The 19,195-nt window shown below is 41.1% G+C and overlaps 1 protein-coding gene across 1 annotated transcript in view; it reads left to right on the forward strand.

The window, feature by feature from the left end:
- Positions 1–19,195, forward strand: part of CCDC109B (coiled-coil domain containing 109B) — a 53,827-nt gene that overhangs the window by 1,199 nt on the left and 33,433 nt on the right. The window lies entirely within an intron of this gene.

Genomic DNA, 19,195 nt, shown 5'->3' on the forward strand with positions numbered 1-19,195 from the left:
CGGCTTCCACAACCGGACTCTCGCATCCTGCCGTGGCAGTTGGAGTCGAGGAGCTGTGCAGAACGAGCTCTACTTTTTGCTAAGAGTTTTTTCACAAACTATTCAAAACCCCGTTTACAAATTCCATGGTGTCAATTTGCCCCACCGCTGTTAACGTGAATGGCCCTTCTTTGCTTTGTCCTGCGTGTATGTGAGGACATTTAAGAAGGGAATTTAAGATAAATGTTGACTTAGCCTCTTTAATCTTCTGAGGTTCAAATGCAGTGTGATAAAAACATCTTGCACCTCGCTGAGAGCATTTATGCTGTGATTCAGCACACACTGATAACTACATATTCAGTTTGTCACCTCTAACTTCTCCAGGGTACTGCTTTGCAGACAAGCTTCGTGCTTTTCTAAGGCTCTAAAATGAGACTGAAAGCTGATAAAGCTTCAGGAAGAGACACCAAAAAGTAGAGGAGGAGGAGGAAAAGCTCTTGCTTTATGGCAGCACTGCCAAGAAAGAGGAGAAAAATGGTCAGCCCTGTTACTTTGTGCGATGGAACATGACAGTGATGTGACTCAGGAATTAAATTCTTGCACCGAATAGGTTAGGGAGAGGGATGTTGTAATGTTGAGTAAAATTCTAATTGGGAAAAATGCAAGATTTTGTTTATTTCTTAAGTGGAAATTTTTTGAATAAATTAATATAAAGTGCTTTTTACATATGCAATCCATAGTTCTACTTTTTCTACAAAGTTGCTAGCGTGGTAGATAATGAAGCATGTTTACTGATTTCCCCCCTTCCTGCTTTCATCTTTGGGTACCTTTCAATTTTTTTTACTATGTGTCTGCAGAACAGTTCAGGCAGTTAAAATATTTGTTCTCGTAAACATTAAATGAATGGCCTGTAGCTGTAATTTCAGCCTAGTGAAAATAAAAAATTTCCCAATTGTTACTGCAGTTGTTTAGCTCTTTAGATTTTGATGTAATGCAGAACTTCAGATTATGTACATCTCGTCCAGTGCAAACGCTGTTGTGATGATTTGATTTTTTTTTCACCAGTATTTTCTGTATTTTTTTTTTCATTATCATTGCTGTTGTGTGTTGCTAGCTCTGCTGCTTGCCATTGCTATTTGGGTGAACAAATATTTTGCCTCTAGCTCTGGAAGGAAAGGTTGGAGTGCTTGTGCAGGGCTGAGGAAAGCAGGGATCGGTCGCTTGTTGCCTTTGCGCTTGGTGTGGTCTAGTGCCATCGTAGGCCACATTCTGCAGTTTGTTCTGTACTGTGTTCGGTGGTGGGAATCAGTTCGCCCAGATGCCTTGTGGGGCATTGACTGCAGGTTTCCATTTGTAAAGCTGGAGGTGATACTTCAGTGGCTGCGCAGGATTGTAGTATGTGTACTTAGTCATCACACGCTGCGAGATGTTGAAGTATTACTGTGTTGATGGGCAGGTGTGTAAGTACACAGTGTATTTGTGTGCTGTACCGACTAATAAATACACTGCTCTGGGGACAAACGAACCATTATTGCAATGGCTAATTTGCTGTAATTTTTCTGTAAAAGCAGGGATTGCTGTCCTGAAGAGCTGTATCCTTAATTGTTAGCTTCTTGGCTCCACTTTTAGACAAAATCCACAACTCTTCTAATGGCTATGATTAGCTGCTTTGCCTTCAGAGCAATGCTTATACAAATTCCTCTTTATTTTGGAAAGTTGAGTTTTTTGTTATGTGTGGGGTTTTGTATTAATTTTTTTTTAAGTGGCTAGTGCTTAGGCAGACACTTAGTTTTTCAAACTAGGTGAAGCATGTTACATTGCGTTCTTTGGACGGGCTTTCTTATGACACATAATTTTGTTCCTGAAAGGGTGCAGTTCATTTTGCTAGCGTCCCAGATTTGTAATGCTGCAGTTATTTTGCATGTGGTGAAACCTAAAGGTTGCCAGCTCTTTCGCTTCCTCTTCACTTGCACGTTTTAACTCCCACCACTCACTGAGAGAAATGCCCTGCTTGCACAGCTGTCCAGGAGGAAGAGCTGCCCTCACCATATCACAGTGGAGAACAGATGTGTTAATGCAGAATCAAAGCTTAAAATTGCTGGGTTTTTTTGTATATTCATAAACCTTGTAAGCCAGGAAACATTGAAGGGACTGGATTTAGGTTTAGGGGTTTTTGTTGGTTGTTTTTTTTTAAGATGATCATAGTTTCTCTGTAGTGCTGAACCCAACTGATCTAATATTGTGTTGCTTTTTAAGGCCATTCGTGTATGTGAGATTCCCAGTTTAGTCCATAGTGTGGAGATCCGTACCAGCATGCCTACGTCACTTGGGATGGGTGGCTACTGTGAAAAATGAAGCCTGGGTTACGCAGTTTCTCTTAGCTTAAAACCAAGTTTCTTTGCAGTTGTGCAGCCCTGTTCTTGCTTTGAACAAGTATGAGTGAGGGAACTAAAATGGGAAAACTTTAATTTTTTCAAAATGTGAGTTTAACATCATTAATTCAGAATGCATTCCATTTTTGTGTGCGAAGTTCTCTTAAAATTGTGCCTTTGGAATACATTGGCGAGGGGAAAGATTGTGTGTAAGCTGACAAGATCAAATTGCAAAGGCTTCTGTGAAAAACATTACGGATTTGTTTTCTTCCTCAATTAGGATATTGCATATGCTTGTTGCTGAGGGGAATTTTCTTCTTAGTTGCAAATTGCAGCCAGTACATTGGTTTTGTTTATCTGCAAAAAGCAGAGTAGAGAGGGTTTTATTTGGGTTTTTTTTGTCAGTTGCCAGTGTCATCCATATCAGTCAAAAATGTTTCTTTTCATGCTTTCAGCTGATAAGTTGTTGACTACCCTGTTCTTCAGACTGGCATGAGCTTTTTTCCTGTCCTTCCTGTTAGTTTTTATAATTATTCTTCTTACTCCCAAATGACCATAATGCTCCCACAATTATACCTATCCAGTTTGTCCTTACAGTCTTGCAAGGAAGGATCTAAATATGTCCCAATAGCCACAGAATAATTTGGAAATGTGTTTTTTTCATTTGGCTTTTTTGTTTTGCCCCTTTTTCTTTTGCACATGCTCTGCTGTAGGGATTTCTGAGATAGTCTGTCAAAGCAGGAACCCCAGAACATCCCATGCAGCTACAGAGAAGTGAATTATCATTGCATGTCTTGTGCAGCTGAATATTTCCCATAAATGTGGTTTAAGCCCCTGGTTTGTATTTTTAGCCTATTCAGGTCCTTTGGAAATTGAGATCTAATTGGAGCCAAGAACGGGGAGTAATTTGTGGCTGCTGGGCCTGTTTTCCCCCATCTTTCCTTCCCGTTGAAAGCCTTGCACAACAAAAGTTAGCTTGTTGATCCAAGTCTTGTTTTCTAAACAGAAACCTTATGCTTATATTGGCGTATGTCAACAAAAACATGCAACCCACTAAACTGTTTATGGAAGTACTGTTCACTCTTACAAATACAAATTTATAAATGCCTTAAAAAAGCCATTTAGAAGATCTCCGGCACTTGCTGTAGGAAATATGCTTGTCTCAGCAAGTTTGTTTATTTGCCTTTGATACTGCATCTATGCCAGAATAACAGAATGGCATTGGGAATGGCTGCTAGCCATTTGCTGTAGTCTCTTCTCATCTGGCAGCTGGGAGATGGCTACGTTTTCTCTGATAAATACACTTGTAGGGAGAGATGTGATATATAGCACAGACATTCATCATCCTTTGTACTTCTACACATACTCTCATATACCGCTCTTCTGCGTCTTCTCTCTCAGGTACAGATGCTGTAGTAACTCAGCGGGTTGTGAGATTTTATTGTATGTGCATGTATAATTACCTGCAATACACTTATTTCCTTAGAGGTTTAGGAAATTTCTAATCACCAGCCTCACTCAGTGTTTGAAACTGGCATCAACAGTGTAACTTGCCAAAATTGTCGGTGTTTTTTTCCAACAGGGCAGTTGACAGGAAAGCAGCAAATTGGAATGTGTAGATCAAATCAGCTCTCCTTGCACAGAATATTAGCATGCTTTTTTGCCTACTCTGAGTAAGTGTCAGTAGATGCATGTCTTTGGTGTTGTGTGAATACAGCAATTTCTAAGAAAGGAAATGAAAACTAGCTCCTGCAAGGCTGGAAAAAGAGCGCAGTCGTGCTCTTCAGGATCACAGGCTTCAAGAAGTTGGAGCCTGTGTGCTAAGTAGAGGCTGTGTGGTACTGCAGAAAATGTAAAGAAACCCTAAAACTGAAATGCTGGTCTAACATTACTATCTATGGCAGAATCTCTTTTTAGCAAACTTCCCAAAGAGCTTTCTCGGATGCGATATAGGAGTAATAGGCTCCCAAAGGTTGGGAAGTACATTACTCCAAATATGTGCAACAGGCTTATCATAAAGGCAAATAAAAATTTACATAACTTCCTGTTGATAATCGTAGCAACATTATTTATTTATTTTATATATTTTTTTAATTTAGAATGGGGATAGGAATACCACGAAGTGATACCTGTATTGGGTGCTTCATGGTTAATAAAGCAGACAACAAAAAATGATGCTGTGATTTCATTTGAAGTGGATGCCATGGTCATACAAACAGTGCTGTAAGTGAGAGTCATTTTTTTTGTTGCTCATGAGATGAAGAACATCTAAGTCTGGCACTGTTCCTTTGAGCACTCTGGGTAGGGCCTTTACTCTCAGTTTTCGTTTACCTGTAAAAAGACTAATACTAAACCTCTAGAGGATGCCTGAGAAAATTGCTTTGCAAGTATCTTAGGTGATCTGAAGGTTTACCACAAATCACTGAAGTGCTGAGTATTTAATGCGGTATACAAACCTAGTGCATGTTTTAATATTTGTCTCTTCTGATGATGGTTTGTTGTTTTTTTTCTTTTTACATTTTTGTGTTTTAAAATAATGTTTTAAAGCTTATAGGGCAAAAATGTAGATCCTATTCTAGAGCTTATTATATCTTAAGGTCTGAGGGGGTGGGAGAAGAAGGAAAGGGAAATACAGATTTTATTTGTTTGTTTGTTTGTGTTTTGGTTTTTGTTTTCTTGTGGTGAGGACTTCACCTTCTGAAGTCCCTCTTACACAGTAAGATTTTTGGCATCAGAGAGGAAGCAAACAGTACACCTGTTCTTAACATCTAGTTAAACATTAAAATCTTGATTTTCCCCCTTCCCCTTGAGGGGGAATGAGCTGAAGGAAAATGAATGGAATGGCTGGGCTTGAGCTAGGCTTGCTTTCTCTAGGATCATATTCACCCTGACGGCATACTTGCAAGTCAGCAGCGAAGGTGAATTTCTCATTGGGTTGCTTATTGGCGGAGGGCTTCCTACAGCCAGGTGAGAAGGCAGTAAGCAGTTCTGAGCCCAGGGGTGTTTCACAGTCACTTCTGGGCCTTGTTATGATATGATGTTAATTAAATGTCTGTTAAGGGCATGTAACACCAGCTCTTGCTCTGGGTTGTCTTTTCTTTTTTGCTCTTTTCCAGAAAGATGAAAGGGAGAGCCAGGTTCTTTGTGTTGCTGCCTTGTCCTCTGTTTTGCTGTCAGGATATTGAGTAATAACTCGGTGATTAGGTTTGTGTGGGGGAAGAGGTGGCTTTTTATAAGGTCACTTCTGCCACTCTTATGACTGCTTGCTGTGTCGTTTCTGGTATCCCAAGTTAATCTGAGGAGTTTGATGAACAATTAAATTAAGCTATTTGTTCTGTGAACTTGCATAGGGAGGCAAGGAGGAGGACAGTTTTCAGGCCTGCAAGTTATTTGCTGTGACTTTTCCCATCCTCAGCTGACTCATGAGTCCTGGATCATCTTGAAATTGCATCCACTGTAGGTATTCTTACATGCTGTCCCCAATATATTTTGTGTTTGCCAGGCAGGCTGCTCATTAATTCTTGCAATATGTGGAGGGTGTCTCAGTCTATAAAAGTACTGCTGTACACCCATTTGTAACTGATGCAGCATATGAGGAATCTGTGGTGTGATCATGGTGAGGATAGATGGCTTACGGGGAATGCTTGACCCAAAGTCTGTGATCCCCAAGTGCTGGGAAAGTGCGGATCTAGACTCTGAAGGTCAGGTCCATCACTAGTAAAATAAATCCCTCATGTTAGAATGACTCTATTTACTGTAACACAATAGCTGAAGAAGGGAATAGAAGTTAAAAATGAACATTGTTTGGCTGCCTGCCTACTAAAGATGGTAACTTTTGTAGTCCATACGCTAATTTTCCTTCATCCAAGGGGGTCTGGCCGGGGTAAGTGGCCTACTATGTGCAGAACTGTCAGGTGTCAGCAATGGATAAACAAATAGCTTTGTGCTTCTGTGATGACGACTGGCAAGCATAACCTCCCCTTACTGGTGAGGAAACATTCAGTGCTCCCGCAGACTGAAATGGAAAAAAAGATGGTTACTGTAAAAATGGGAAATTTATACCTTTTAAAGGCTGCATTTATCACGATGAGCACAGGCAGTGCATCTTCAAAAAGACAGAAAAATTGGGTACATTATACACAGGCAACATATAATTTACTTTTTTTTTACTTCAGAAACAATTTTGAAGCAAAGCAATTATCTTCACATTTACTGTCTGGTCATTTTAGATCAAAATTACTTCAGTCCTCACATTCTAGTCAGATGCAAAGAAATAAATTGTCTTCTTTTAAGAAATGTTTTGTTTATCTGCAAAGTAGGCAGCGATTTCATCTTCCTGGTATCTCCCCATTGGTACTTAAAAATATAGTAAGAGACCACAAAGTTGATTTAGAGATCACAAAAGCATCTTTAGATGTTTTGTATGTTTGCCAGCGTGGAGGAAAAATTCCATTGCTCTTCTTCCTGGCAACTCAGTTTATTGTAGGGACATCACTTTGGTCAGAGTGCCATGATGGGGAAAAGATGAGTGCTCCCTATGTACAGAGCAGTCGCCTGTTTTACCTGAAGCGCTTATACCATACTGTTCAGAGAACAAGGCTCCTACGGTTTTGTTTGAGGTTTCTTTTTTCTAGGGCATGACCTGACCTCTGTACCTTCTCATGCAAACTATTCGGTATTTATATTCCGTACTTGCTTTTTGAACCAGCCTCTCTGTGCCTGTGACAGCACACCTGTGAACACATTGCATCGTGCTATCTGTGGAAGAAAGACTCTTTATAAAACGTATCCCTCACCTTTATGTGTTTGTTGTAAGTAGAAGTATAAAGGTGCCAGGCCCCTGAGCCACGGCAGCGTCTACACTCCTGGGGACCTCTGTGGCCCCAGCTGCTCCTCGTCCGGCCCCTCTAGGCTGGAGTCCCTCAGGTGAGACCCGGTCACCACAGGGTTCCTGGTCCAAGGAGCAAACCTAGCACAGATGCGGGTTTGCAGCTGGGGAGCCTCTGAGGGTTGCAGTGACGGGGGCAGAGGGAGGGTTGGTGTGGCGGCAGGCGAACCGCCAGGCTGAGCTAGGTAGAGGCTGGGTGCTGAAGCGATGATCAGCCGGCAGTGGGGCAGAGATTTCGGCTAGCCAGGGGTATGGGGTTGAATAAGTGTGTTGGCAGATAATCAAGTTTTAAGTTAACTGTGAGAAATTAAGATGGTTTAAACTGTCTAAAAGTGTTTGAGAAGATGGCAAACCCACTGCATAACCACAAAGTAGTTCAGCTTCCTTTTCTGCAGGTACTGTCTCTGCCTTGCCTAAAGAAGCTGAAAGAAGTGTTTGCAAACACTAACGTGAAAACAATTACAAAAATATAAGCCCAGTGGAAGAAATACACCTGTAATAAAATAAATACTGTGTGAGAAGTTGAAGTTAATGGTCTTGCTGTCCAAGACTAGCAATTCTGAATCATCTGAGTGTTGGAAGTCAAGGATCTTGATCAGGGGCTCAGGTAAATACTTGATGTTGTTAACGTAGATAAAATAGTTGAAACTTAAAGGCAGTCATCTTTCACAACTCTATCATCAGAGCTGTGTATCTGATTTGTACATCTTACATGTTTCAGGTAGAACGGATAGCTTTGAAATGGCAAGGTTAGGAGTTTATGTTAGCTTCTCGGTGGATCAGCTTCAATTTACTGGCCCTTTCCCTGCCCTCTCCCTGCAGCTTTTCAGAATTTTAAAATTCCAGATAAAACTACCGGGAAGTTGTTAACAACTCACCAGCTTTTTAAAAGACAGCAACAGTTTTTAAAGTTTACACTGAGCTCATGAATCGACAGAACCGAGGGAGATGGAATTCCTCAGCTTTGTAAGTAATACTGCTTTTTCAGAGCACTACTCATGCTAATATTTTTAACTAAAGGCAGGAAGTCTCTTAAATTTGGGGAGGGAGGGAACTGGAGACACAGCAATTAGTGATCTTGAGCAATCTGTTTTCTTCTGCTGCCAGAGGCGAGAGGGTGAGCATGTCTCTTCTGCTTTCTTCTCTTTTGATTTGATTGCTGGATGGCCCCCAACTATGTTTAAACAGGAAAACTGAATCGAGTCATTGGAGCTCTTCTGCGAGGGGCTTTTGTGCTTAGTAACTAAATGCCGTGATTCAACCCTACCCTGTATCTGTGTTAGATGGGACTTTGGTTTTAGTTTACACGTTCCCTTTTAGTCTTACATGCTGCTAGTGCCTTGCCAAAGGCTGCTTTTAAATGAGTCCTGATTATTCAGGCATCATGTTACTTGTGTTTGTGGCACACCTTTTGGCACTTTGCTTGTTGGTTTGGAAAAGTTTTTGAAGGCATAATGTGTTCACTGTAATATCCGAAAGTGTAAGCCTTGCTAAAGGTGCAGCACAAGGATACTGTGAAGGTTCAGAATGGAGAGGTTCCAGCGGTTTTGCCCTCGGTTGACTTGGGAGATGACCTGCTGCAGGATGAGTTGCAATTCATTTAAACCAAGAAAAGTCTAATAAAAATCTTGAGACAAGATTCCTGCCAGAATGTATTCCCAGACATTGGCACCACAGCAGTATCTTTTATCTTGCAGTCAATTCTGACTGGTACAGTTTCTCGGCTAGCTGCAATGGCTTTCAGTCAAAAGCAGTTTCTTGTAAGGCAGGTAACACTATTTTTTGCAGAGCTGGAGCTAGTCCCAATTTAATGTGCAGGCACTGAAATTTCTGCACTGATTTTTCTACCACATTTTTCTCATTTTAATCTGTTGGTTGTGAGAGCATTCTCCAGTATTCTTTATTGTAGTAATTTTAAATAGCATTATTTATCTGAAGCCATAAAGTTTTACATTCTATAGGATATGAAACTATAGGTTTTATTTAGGTCTGTGTGCTTTAGTCAGAAGCCAAAGTTATGTACTCGGTGTTTGTAGCCTTTCTGATGTAATAAAATCAGGCATGCTTAGAAGATTGCAGTTTGAAGGTTGAAGTTTCAGGCTTGGTCTTGCAGTGCCCTGTGACTGCAAGCACACTGGAAATGTGACTGAGCTGGAGTAATTTAAAGAGACGTCAAATAGCCCGGGCCCTAAAATTGAATTATAGCTGTTAAACCATGCGTGCTCCTTGGAGTACTGATCCCAAGCTGTTCTTCATAGCAGTGGAAGTGTAACGTGAGTACATTTTGCTATAGATCAGACGCTGACACAATTTCAGTCTGCACAAACCATCATACTGGTGCCATTCTTCAGCATTTCATAATGCTGCACATACTGTAGCTTGCTTCCTTATGAGTTGGTTACCTTTCCTTCTGCAATGGCCGTGTTGCTTTTCGTTGTGAACATGGATGTAACTGTCTTTGGGGATTCCCCTGAGCCAGCAGATGAAAGCCGTAATCTCCCTGACATTCGGATATAAATACAGTTTTGGCTTGTTGGGAGGTAAGATCTTATAACCGTGCACTCTACTGCTAACAGTTGTAGCACATCTTGTCTTACTTGGCATTAACTATCAGTAATTAATAGTTTTCCTGACGTGTTACAAAAGCTTTTGTGCAAGTTATGAGTATTCATAACTAATGCAAGAAGTAACTGCATAAAGTAACATAATAAGGTAGATGCTATCAGAAGTTATTAACAGGCTTAAACAAAAATGCTGATGTTGATTATTCATATGCTGCTAAAAATTTTGAATATCGTGTAACATTTAGAATTCAAACCCTCAGATACTGCTGTTGGCCTTTGTGGTATTCCTTATAGTTTCTAGATTTTGGATGAGGTTCTGCAATGGTGGGTCAGCCTGTTCTGTAATCCCATGACTCAAGGACTTGAGCATTCAGGAAAACCAGCAAGATCTTGTAGAAGAAGCTAGCAGCAGTGTGTGCTGGTCCACAGGTCAGCGCATGCTCCTATGGCACAGGCTAATCTTATCTGCAAGCATGCAAGAGAAAAATAATGTACTTCCATGACACAGATTTGAAATACTCCATATGCACAAGCAATACAAAGTTCTGGGAGTCGCCATCATAAAAAATAGTCAGCCAGCAGCTATTCCTAGGCCTGGAGCTGACTGGGGAACCATCTTCTCTGCTGTTTTTTTTTTATTTCTCGGGGGATCCACTTCAGGGGGAAGCTGTAGGTGGAGGAACTTGTTTTGTTTTGTTCCTTCCTTTCACGCTCTGTCCCTGTCCTGTGTCCCGTCCCCCCCCCCCCCCCCGTTGATGAAAGCAGAAATCTGATGTCCGAGTTCAGGAAAACATGGTTGAACCCCAACAGCAGATATTCAGAGGGAGGGAAATGTTGAACAACAACATTTACTTAAAGGCAATGGTGAAAGCTCAGAATTGATGGACTCTTGCCTTTAGCCCAAACTATCAATATTTAGTGGGCAGTTTGTCTACATTTTTGGTTTGCTGTAGTGCTCTGCCTGGTGTAAGCACTCTGGGGTATTTATATCCCCTCATCGTGCAGAGCTATTCAGGCTATCCCTTTTTGTTTAATAGTATTAATTAATGCCTCTGGTTAAATTTGAGTAGTTTGCATGTTGCTTCAGAGGCTTCAGCTGCAACAGGTAAATATGGCAGATGGTAGGTTTTTAACTGAACTTCAGTCATCTTATTCTGAGAGTGAAAGAAAATGAAGATATGGGGGAAACAACCTACAGAGACTGATCAGTCTCTTTATACTCTGTGTAGCCACAAAACAAGTGAGGAAAGAGGTTTTTCAGTACGTTTATTAATCCATATCAAATCCTTGCTCTTGCAACTGGCACACTGAAAAAGCATATTGCGGCAAAACATGGTGGCGTCAAAGAGATTGTGACTGTATTTTCTTCTGTACTTTCTTCCAGGATGACACATTGCAAACATGGTTATGAGTCGCTATTGCTCATTTGTCGTTGATTGGGTATTTTTTCTAATTTGCTAGACTTTTAATAAGCCATCGCTGAAAAAATTCAGACACTATTTTGTACTCCAGGGAAACTCTTGTTGTGTCCTAAAGGTTTTTGTTACAAGCTACTGCAGCTTCTCCAAACTGCAGTTTTCTCAAGAAGATCCAAGTTTTATAATGTGAGAAAGATTTACAAGAATCCTTTTATTGTGCATTTGTGGGGAGCTCAGCTCAACTCCCACTGTCTTTCTTCCTGACAACAAAGCAACAGACAGTCTGAGAGCATGGCTGATCCCATTTTCTCCATTTCGGTAAGGAGGATGGTGAGTTGATAGTCCTGGGTATCTGCATTTCATATTGCAGATGGTCTTGGATGCAGATTGGGCTCTGTGGGCATGATTATTCTTTTTACTGCAGCTCTTTCTGAGTGGGCTGCTATATCCAGCAAACACTGTCCATATGGAGAGACTAGCTGGGATCCTGGAAGCAGCGTGTAGCTGCTCAGTGTGTTGGTGTACCTGGACCAGAAAGCCCTTCTGTATTGTGAGGTGTGCATCTAGCGTGCACCTTCTCATCGGGTCGCAAGAGAGTACTGGTGCCAGAGCTTGTTTCAGGCTCTTGATTCAGGATGCAGCTTTTTGTCTGAGTGTCAAATTCACAAGGTAACACAAAACAAAAAATTCCTTAACCAAAGTAGGTTATAGGGTACAAAGACTTTTTCCTTCTGTATTTCTAGCAATGAATGTCCTCTGTGTCCACTTCAGTCACTTGACAGCAAGCAGTCCTTGAATATTTTGTGTGTGTGTGTATTTTTTTTTAATGTCATAACTTCTCAGAAACATTAGGCACTTATTTTCTAAACAAAATACTAGGGTTCTGTGTATTTACCTTGCATTGGGATTTGAGCCTTTGAGATGGATTTGAATAGTGTTTTTTTCCCAAGCTCTTTCATAGTCAAGAGGATAATACATTCTTTCATAAAAACTGAGATTCTTATCCTGTAGACAAGCAATTATAGAAGATCTGAAAAAAAATAGCACAAGGATTTGGAGCATGTGCATGTCTGAGTAGCTGATGGGATATGTTTTGCTGTGTGGGGTTGGACTTTTTTAATTTGTTGGTTTTTTTTTTAACTTCATCAGCAATATTGACCTAAGTTAAAGATTGACTTGACTGAGTGTGAAGGGTGTTGTTTTGGAAGGGGATGGGTTTCAGCATCAAGTTGATTTTTCCAAACAAAGGAAGTCTGATTATTGCCTTGATAATGTTTCAGGTATTTTATGTCAAAAGTATTTTTTGGGCTCATTCAAAAACTAAAACTATTTTCAATTTTAGTGCTCAGCCTCTCCTACATAATGAAGGAGTCAGTTAAACTGTCCTAGCATGGTTTAACATCAAGTAGCTTGAGCAGGCATTGTTTTGCTAGTAGAATTTACAAACTCTGCTTGAATTAAGAAATATGTACCAGTCAAAGCACTACTTTTACTGGTATAGCTCCATCTGCAGTAGGAATTCTGCCTTTTGAAACTTGTAATGAACAGGGATTTTTCCAGCCAAAGTCCTAAAGTTGGTGAAAGCCAAGGAACTGGAGTTAATCCTAGTTCAAGATCTTTGAAGGCAAAAGAATCAGTGTAATTATTTATCTGTCTTCCATATATGAGATGTTTCTATACTGAGAGGCTTTGCTGGTATAACTATACTACAGATCTTTTTTGTGGACACTTTGACAAACAGCAGATGTAATATTTATAACCACAGTTTTTGAATTTAACTTACAGCAGTTACTAATCTGCTGTTTTCTGTTTACTTTGAAAGTTCTAAGCTTAAAATACTTAGAATAGCATGCTATCATAATATTAATATACTTACACATTTAATTTAGGGTAGGGTATTTAAAATAATAAGAAATATGAAAGAATATGAGGAGTGATGCTCTGATAAACATACAGGGAAGTCTCAATATCTAGCTGTGTAATTGCCACTAGATTTTGCTGTTGATTGATCATTTTCTATATTGTGGCTGATAGCTTTGATAATTAATGAGGAAGAATAGTTGAGGGTTTTTTTTATTAGACACTTCAGAGCCAGTAGTAGTAGCTAAAGGACTTCCATAGATATATATCCCATGTCTTTGTCAAGATGTTTCCTGATGATAGCTATATCAGTAAGCTCCTTCTAAAGTTGACAATGCCTTAGCAGAGCTAATGTGAAAACATTTTAAAAATATGTAACTCCATCTTTAAGATCTTGATTATAGTGAGGCAAGAGTTAAATCCAGTGTTGAGCCAGCTGGACACTAACCACATCTATCCAGTGACACCGTGAATCAAGGTGAGCAGCTTGTCAAGAACATGTCAAATTGTCTGTTTCTTTGCTAAAGCACAGGTTAAGCATGCTGATAGGAAGCGAGATGCTGCCAGCCGGTTAATTGGTGATACCTTGCCTCTAAGTGAGGCAGCAACTCTCAGTTTCTGTTCAGCGTAGAGCTCTGCGGGAGTCAGGAGCTGGGAGCTGGTGACTCTCAAGACACTGGGACGCCGGCCCCGTGCCAGCCTGCCAGCATGGTCGTCAGCATTAGACACAGCGGATCTTTTTGCACCAGCACCATGGGATGCTGATCCCTCCTTTGTAGAAAGGACAGAGGCCAAACTGGAAGCTGTTTTTTCTCACTTACTGCCAAATGCAACATAATAATCTGTTTTGTTGCTACTAATGCTGAAGTAAATTTAACTCATGCTGATAAAATGCCTGCCAAGTGAGTCCTGTGTTCTTAGTGGAATACAGAAGTAAAACAGCCGGTGTAATAATGAGATCTGTGGCTTGCTATGGATCTGAAGGTATATTTGGGAGCACAGTCCTGGCATTACTCTTCTAATGGTGCTAGTGACAGTTGAGCTGGAGTTACAGAAATAAGTGATGTTCTAAATTCTAATTAAAAAACCATTTCTTCTGCTGAAAATGGTCTAACTAGAGGGTTTTGCTGCAAATCAGAGATATGAATGAAAGCTGCTTTGTCCTATCTTTGCAATGGCATCTAAAAGACATAAAAAGAAATTGCAATGTTGCTTGGACCCACAGATGAGTCCAGAACTGCACTTCACATTGGCCCTTTGGATTTGATGCCTTTGTAGCATTTTAATTAATATGAATATACTTGATTTTCTTAGCAAATAGATTTACAGATTGGGACCCTGTAACTCCACCTCTTGGGATTTTTAAGTAGTGCCTGTTCTTTTCTGTGAGCTGCTCCAGTGATCCCCATTCAGTTTTGAATGCTGACAGGAAGAGCAGAGCTTTAGAGGGTTCGGTTGACTGTTTTTGCTAGGGAGATCCGAACCTGCTGGATACTGTAAGTATAATTTTAACAGGTTTAGGACATAAGGAAAGAGGGGAAGAAGAGGGAGAAGTGATAGTTGTAACTGCAGCGACTTCCTCCTTCAAACTCCCCAGGGAAGGAGATGCCTAGGTGCTGTAGTCCTTGCTGTGTGGAGGTCTGGGCACTCACTCTCTGTCTGGAATAGACAGTGGCCAGGACTCGTCTTGCATCCTCAGAAGGGTGCAATAAATTTGGGCTGCTCTACACTTGCTGCTGACCTTTCCCTGTAGCTGCTGGGGCCTGGAATTGGCTGATGACTTTTTCCATGTCTGTCCTTCCCCACCCTGGTCTATACCCAGCTGGAGAACAGTTGATCCATAGCTGTGAAATACCACCCCTCTGTCTTCTCCAAATAATTTTAGAGACTAAGAATCATTGTCCCCCTCTGCTAATAGTTGTGAAAAGAGCAAGTTTTTCTAATCTGTGAAGCTGAAGCTCATAAAGCAACAAGTGTAGTACAAACATTCAGATAATTCCTTATCTGAACAGTTAAGAGGAGTGACTGAAGTTCATCTCAGATTAAATGCTGTTGTAATCTGTTAGTAGGATCTGTTCACATCCCAGGGGAGGAGTACACTTAACGTTGCTAAATATGATACGCTATCAGCTTCAGGACATAGGGGAAGTTGAAAGCATGATGCTGAAGTAAAATTAAGGAGAATCAAGCTGAGAAGTATGTTGGCATGATTCTAGTAGTTAAATATTTACCAGGAGCAGACTGCTCTTAGAGTCTCATTTCTCTTCAGCCATCGGTATAATAAGGTAATAAACCATGCATAGATCATAGTTCTCTGGGGAAATGGCTGCAAAGGGTCCTGCTTCTTGAGCAAGGACAATTAATATCCGGTTCCTTTAAAAAAAAAAAGAAACTAGAATATATTGAGTATTTGTTGAGAGTCCCTCGAAAACAGTTTCAGCTTGAGCTGTAGAGTTGGTGTAGCACAGTGTAAGGGAGTATTCTGCCTCCGAGTTCACTTCTGCGAGTATTGGGACGGATGCTGGCTGTGAAAGGGTGGCTGTTAAAGTGGACATGAATTTAGGGGTTTGATGGGGTCAGGTTTTGCTGTTTATCAGCTGCAAGTTCAGTAGCCAATCTTACCTCTCTTTAGCCTGCTGTTTGTAAAGGAAGGAGTTTTCAAGCCTGCAGTCCCCATGGTAAATTGTGTTTGTGCTGTATCAGTGGGTGCAGTGATTATGCAAGGCCTCTCTCCTTATCATAAATCACTTTTGCAGGCATGGTCATGAGTTGTCCTCCTTCAAAGCCCCCTTCATGCTCACCCTGGTTTCTCCCTCTCGACTGAAATCGTTGATGTTCCTGCAGAGGCCCAGAGTCCCTGTTACATGGAAGGGGAAGGGCAGCAGCAGTATGGCAGTACCTGCTGTGTCTTAACACTGCTGCTAACATCACCCTGCAGCCGCTGCTACTGAATAGAGAGACCATGCTTACGTGTACCTTATGTTTTGCATGTGCAGAATACAAGAGGAAGTTCTAAACTGGCCGGTGTATTTTTTTTTTCCAGATCTTGCTGTCTCCCTGGTGCTCAAAACATAGAGCCATTTGATAAAAAGACATGAATAACTATAAATCCTCCTGTGTCCCAGTGAAAGCCAACGGCATAGCTGTCGAAAGAGAATCTGAAAGGCTTCCAAAGAGCAATGTAAAACTGACAGGCTTTAGGGGGTTTGACATAGTACTTATTTTGTAATTTTTTTTGTAATAAAGTAAGCTTGAAGTCGCTTGATATTCCATTTTACTAGGCACTATCTCAGTGCTAGACAATGAATTGCTAGACAAAAGGAAAAGAGCAGATGTAATACCTTTGTCATGCTCCTCCCCGTCTCCCTTGGGGGAAACCCACTGAATTTTGGCACTCCCGAAAGAAGGTTTTAATGATGAGGAAACCATGTGGATATGGTAGGGTGGTAGGAAAGACCAGTGTAATTTTGTGTTGCATGTGTGGGAGGAATTGTTTCAGGGGACAAGAGAATAAGAGTGCTGGTATGACAGTACCTGAAATATTATATTAGACTTCAGTGTTCCTATTACCGTAAAGATATTGATCATTGAAGGGAACTCAAAAGCAGTGTAAATGGGTAGAAGCTGTAGAGATTAATTTATGAGGAAAAATTTAAGAGTTAAATATGTATAACTTGCCTAAGCAGTGACTACAGGGGTTCATAAATCTAGCAAGCATGAGAGGTGCAAGCACAGAAAAAAGAAAAGAACTGTGTGTAAAGTTGGGGATAAGGCTGCAGTGGAAACTTTGAGTATCCTGTGCGTGACTTCCTGAGAGTGAAATGGTCTGAGCTATTAAATACCCTCCTTTGGGAGATGACAGGGATTCATTACCTGACATACACAGAGCTATGCTAGACAGAAATCTTATAAATATGTAGTAAGAAAAATCCTGTCCTTTCAGGGGGATTAGATGTATGTCTTGAGTCTGGCTTCATTCTGTGACATTAGTCACGTTAGCTTCCAGCGTTATTTGAATCTAGTGTGAAGGACATGCAACGCAGCAAGAGTTAACCGTGCTGTCTTGGGTCCTACAGACAAATGTTGACTTATAAATGTGACAAACTCCTCACTCTGTTCTCATCCTTGAGCAGCGGATTGAGGGGAGGAGAGTGTCACAGTCCTTTTGGATCTCTCAAATTTACAGGATAACATACGCTGTAAATTAAACTTTATTTAATGAGCTCATTAGGAAAGAAAACAAATGAACATGTCAAACGAGCTCAATCCCCTTTGTACAGACTATTCTAACGTGAATTCACTAATTCATCACTTAATTGATGAGGGTTCTGACTCCCAGGTTCTCTGATTAGTAACTTGTGCACCTGTGAGCAAAGCAGTTGCCTCGCAGAGGGTGAGGGTGCTCATCCTTCCTCCCACACAGTGCGGGTGTCCCTGCGTCACACTGGGAAGCACGGAAGCCTCGGCAGTCTGGCTGCTGCTGGATCTGCTTCAAAAGCTTTTGGGGTAAGCTGAGTCTATACCATTTCCATAGGGTACTGGATTCTGAAAAAAATGCCAGATAATCAAAATACAAGGATGATGGCTGCAGGACGCAGCAAGCTGCAGGTGATAACAGCTGGCTAATGACCTTTAGCCCTTCCCGACCACTGTGTCCTGCCAGTCCATTGCTCTCTCTTTGACCTAATGGTGCTGCTCCCAGCATACATCAGCCTTGGGATGGGCTGCGTGTTAGCCAAAATCTGAGCAGGAGCTGAGTGAACAGGCACGGAGTCTTTCTCAGACCTGCCTCTCCATCTGATGGTCAGGCTGAAGGTAAGCGGGAACAATTCCTCCTCCTTTGCTAGGGAGTCATTCTTAGGCCTGTGCTGCTCTTCCATGGGATTTTCCTTTGAGAATGTACCAGTTGCATTTTCTGCTACTTATGGTCACTGAAGTATGCAGGCATGACAGAATTCTACCTGAAATGGGCCAGAGTCTGAAGTAGAGTTGGTTGCTGTACAGCTGCTGCGTGCTGCACTTGTTGCTTCCAATTGTTGCACCTATTTTCTACATTTACCAAAATAGCTGAAGGCTATGAAATTGGATCTTCTAAAACTCAAGTTGCTGAGTGTCTTTAATACATGTGATCTTTGCAGTGAGAGTTGCGAGACAAAGCAGAATCATAATGTGACAAGGACATCAAGCTGCTGTACTTTGTGAAACCCACATTAAATGCACCTGTATTTTGCTCTTTCAAAGAGGAGACATGTAGAATGTGCTGTGGAAAGGAATGAAAAGATTCTTGCCCTGTTTTCATTCCTCTCTGGGCATCCCTAAGGGATCTGCCCACCCATAGTTGGGTGGGGGGATGTTGAGCTATCTGGACTCTTGTCTGGACCATGATGGCCATTTGTAGGGTCTGAGATCGGTTCTTGGTTTCGGTGTGGTTCTTTCTCCTTGACATCTGATGTGCTACGCCCCCAAAATACAGGCAGCAGATGGCACAGCACCCCAAAAAACCCAGAGTCCTTTGATCAAAAAATAGTTAAATCAACAAAATTATGCACTTATAAAAAAAAGTGGGATTTAGACATTGTAGATTTCAAATTAAAAAGTTGTAGGTGGATAGTTTAAAATGTAGTATTTATCTTGGTAGGGTTTTTTTCTGCCGAGTCCTAGAACAGGGAGTACTCTTTCATATGTGATGCAGAGATGATACTTTGATACACAGGTTTTGTTCTTTGCTCCACCATAAGCTTTTTGTGTTACCTTTGGCAAGTCACTTAAACTGTGTTGTTTTTTCGATCTGGATAAAGAAGTAATTGTACTTCCCTGCCTGCAGCAGTTGTCTGAGGATCAGAGACAGAGATGCTCAATTATAGTGTGAAGAGACTTATGATCAAATCAGCTGTAAGTGCTCTAAAAGGTAAGAACATGTTTTCTGCCTCCAACCTTTCCTTCTCTCAAAGCATTTTTAAAAAAAAAAATCTTTTGGCAGGCTCTCTGCTTTGTTGTTGAGCAGCGAATACTGACAGCTGTTATGTTCTGGGTTGGGGTGCTTTTTACTATCTGTGCCTGAAAACCCAGCAGTTGAAAATAAAACACTGGAAAGGATTAAGATGCCAAGTGTTC

The sequence above is a fragment of the Haliaeetus leucocephalus genome, unplaced genomic scaffold (genome assembly GCF_000737465.1).
Source record: "Haliaeetus leucocephalus isolate CR32 unplaced genomic scaffold, Haliaeetus_leucocephalus-4.0 Scaffold140, whole genome shotgun sequence".
NCBI classification, from domain to species: domain Eukaryota; kingdom Metazoa; phylum Chordata; class Aves; order Accipitriformes; family Accipitridae; genus Haliaeetus; species Haliaeetus leucocephalus.